The following is a 3,717-nucleotide window of genomic DNA, read 5'->3' on the forward strand; positions in this document are numbered from 1 at the left end:
CCCATCCTTCGGTCAGAGTGCTGCCACCACTGCCGGTCCGATCCCCTTTGGAAGTCCTGCAACTCCAGTCCAAGGCTTCAACTCTGTTCCTTTCGGTATGTCATTTTTGTTTCTGGTGGTAAGGCACTTCCTGCAGAGATCCGCAATTCTGCTTCCCTTCACATCTCCAAGTCATCATTTAAAACTCACCTGTTCACCATGGCCTTTGACCCCTAACCCATCACAGTCCCCCTGTTTCCACTCCTACTGCTATTTAGGAACCACTTTACAATAAGACTATCCTTATAAAGGGTTTACGAATAGTTTGTAATTCATTTATTAGTTAGGTTTTGAACACTTTATAAATCATTAATAAGCTTTTACAAGACATGAGATAAACAGGTGACCGGTTGCTTGCCAAATAGTGAGCCCACATTTATCTGTACCGCTAAGCCTTATTAGAAATGGTAGTAACTCATTAATAAATGGTGATTTGTTTCCACTTTACAATAAGGCTCCCTTTTGGCAGTTATAAATGTTAGTAACTTGTAAATAAATGGTCATAAAGACTAGAGATGCCAAGAAACATCAAGATGGATGGGGGGGGAATCAAGTCAGTGAACAACAGATACCAAGGATGCTGGCTGATGAAGAAGACGAAGTAAGCCAAGTAGCCAATATAAGACTTAGTAGTACAGATACATTATATTGGCTACCTAGCTTACTTGGTCTCCTTCATCAGCCAGCATCCTTGGTATCTGTTGTTCACTGACTTGATTCTCGCTGAGTAGCCAATATAAGGCTTAGTCATCTTGCCAAATAGTGAACCTGTGTTGATGTGTGAAAACTATGTTGGAGCTAGTTTATAAATGGTTCTTAATAATTAATAAAGTGTTTACAACCTAATTAATAACCTATATATAAATCCTTTATAAATCCTTTATAAGGGTAGTCTTATTGTAAAGTGGTACCAACATTTATTACATTTTTACTTCATTATTTGCCTCTCTTGTTTGTTTGTTTGTTCGTCATGTAAAGCAGCCTTGGATCCCTTGAAAGGCGCTATATAAATGTAGTCTATTATTATTAGTAGAAGGTAGGGCTGCTCGATTACGGCAAAAATCATAATCACGATTATTTTGGTCAATGATCGATATAACGATTCAATTGACTTTGAAAACATCCATTTATTGAACTTTAAAACCAATACAAATAATAACTTGAACACTATCTTTTTAACTGTTGATTACTTATGATAACGAATAATTCAACTGAAAAATAAATAAAGTAAATGTTACATTTATATTCACATTTAAATAAAATAATATCAAAATAATAAATACCAATAAACAAGATCAACAAATATTTTGGAGCGCACTTCCACAAGCTACTAAACATATATAAATATGATAAATAAAAATAAATGATATCAAATATGTTGCACAACCTAGCAAAGCCAAATAATAGTTTTTTTCGATTATGTTGTTTTCGTAATTGCGATTAAAATACGATGCACAGCCCTAGTAGAAGGACAAACCTACATTTGATCCTTAGAAATGACATGTGCTTCTTGTCGTTATCCTCAGGGTCCCCCAGTCCCCAGCAGGCTCCCTCCTTCTCCATCGGAGCCGGATCAAAGCCAATTGGAGCTCGTCAGAGGCTTCAGGCGCGGAGGCAGCACAACAGGAAGAAGTAACGTGCTCCGTGTGTCCAGCTCCGCCTAAAGAGGACTTCAGCTGCTGCTATCGTTGATCTGGCTTACGTTGCTCTGATCAAACCCCTCAAACCTGGCTGCCACCACGTCCTCTGCTCCCCCTCCTCAAGTGGTTGTGCTTGCCCGAAACATTCTGTTTGTAGAGGAGTTAGAATTAGAAAGCGGCCTGGATAGCTACATGTGAGGAGACAGGATCCATAACAACGTACTATACTTGAAGAGAGGGAGAAGACACGTTTGATTTTGAACAAAAGCATATCCAAAGTCCTTTTTTTTCCCTTTTACAGTGTGTGGACACTCCCATTGGTTGGTCTTAAGGAGAAGTTGAGACGCCTCGACTCAAACATTTATTTTTTATACGTGAAGAGCTCACTGGTTTGTATGTTACAGAGTATTTGAGTTCGTTATCTGAATGAATGAGTGTGATTGGGATGAAAGGCACAGTTGATTCAGATAAGGTACAAAAACACTGCAGTGTAAATGTAAAGTTATGAGAAGTTTGCATTTTTAAATTATTTTTTTAATTGGCTCTCTGACCCTGTAAATGAATTATGTGTTTCTGCACTTAAAGGGCGACTTAGTTAATGTCTTAAAGTAGTTACTGCAGACTTTTGTGTTCTCGTCTCATACTTTTTGTCATTTCAAGCATTCCTAGAGCCTTTTTTTGACAGTGATTGCCAACACTGATGTAATTAGCAGGTCAGTATAGGACTAAGATGACTACTCTTATCTTATGCTAACTCATCAACTTCATGCCTGTGAAAAGAATCTGTGAACTCCGTCTCTCTTTATGCTGAGATGTTTGTTTGTGCCAGACTACCTCTCTTTGCTCCAGGCGCTGAATCTGTGTCACTGACAGGATTGAGAAGATCAATAATATTTTAACACCTTTTTTAATTAATACAGTCAGTGTTTAAATTACATGCTGCAAAACAAACATTAGCCCCTCTGGTATTTCATTGTTTTAGTAGATAAATAATATCAGCTTTACTTAGATACAATTTGTCATATTGAAAAGTATTAGTTATCTGCTTAGTAATTGCATAAACTCAAAAATGATGATGTCAAAGATTTTTGTCAAACACACAGGACGATAAACACATTTCTGTCTGCGGTCGAGGTTTTTTTTTATTAAAATGATTTCTGTTTTGTGTGATGCATTTTGTGGTTAATTTTGAATGAATAAAAACAGAATTTTGGACTTGAATGTTACAAAAAGAACACATTTCAACCCTTTGGGGTCCCATTCTTCTTTTCTCTTCATGTGACTATTGACTTTTATATATCAGGGTGTCCGCGGGGTCTTAAAAAGTATTAAAAGTTGATAAATCAATTTAGCGAAAATGAAGTCTATTAAAAAGTATTAAACGGCATTTTGTAGCTTGTTTTCAATAAGTTTATAAATTGTCCAAAGAGGTATTCTACAGTGCGCCTGAATGTAATCATTGCGTAGGTGTGTAGTGTGATTCTGTGTAGTTTATTTATGGCATCCCGTTGGATTTGACGTCATCTGAACAGGATATCGGACGCTCACTGCTTGATAGCGCGTGAAGGTCCGTTTACGCCGGTTGTTAAACAACATCGTTATGGGGAAATGCAAGTCTGCGTCCAAATGGTTGGAAGATAAGGAGGAAGGACAACCAATACTGTATATAGTAAATGTGAGGTAAAGTATGTTGCCAATGTAACCGGTTAAAACTCGAAGTGGAGATGAGGTCTTAAAATGTATGGAAAGGATCTTAAAAAAGGTCTTAAAAGGTATTACATTTGAATTCAGGATTCCTGCATATACCCTATATATTATTTTGACTTTATCTGAGTCCTTTATGTAAGAATACAAGAGGTCTATATCCAGGGGTGCACACAACTTTCTCAGTGAGGTACTCAGATGAGTACCTGGAGTCAGCGTTTGGTACTCCAACTTCCGGCTCCCCTCAAAGTTCCCATGAAGCCCTCTGTATCGCGAATATCAGCGGGTGGGGGTGCTAGTGGAGTATGATGAGGCCCTCTGTATCGCGAATGTC

The 3,717-nt window shown here is 37.8% G+C and overlaps 1 long non-coding RNA gene across 1 annotated transcript; it reads left to right on the forward strand.

Annotated features, from left to right (window-relative positions):
• Positions 1 to 6: 6 nt before the first annotated feature.
• Positions 7 to 2,842, forward strand: LOC104944300 (uncharacterized). Its single transcript, XR_798207.1, has 2 exons — positions 7 to 95; positions 1,566 to 2,842. It is a non-coding gene; the product is annotated as an uncharacterized lncRNA (long non-coding RNA).
• The last annotated feature ends 875 nt before the right edge of the window (positions 2,843 to 3,717 follow it).

This window comes from Notothenia coriiceps, unplaced genomic scaffold (genome assembly GCF_000735185.1).
Source record: "Notothenia coriiceps isolate Sejong01 unplaced genomic scaffold, NC01 NC01_scaffold00007829, whole genome shotgun sequence".
NCBI lineage: Eukaryota > Metazoa > Chordata > Actinopteri > Perciformes > Nototheniidae > Notothenia > Notothenia coriiceps.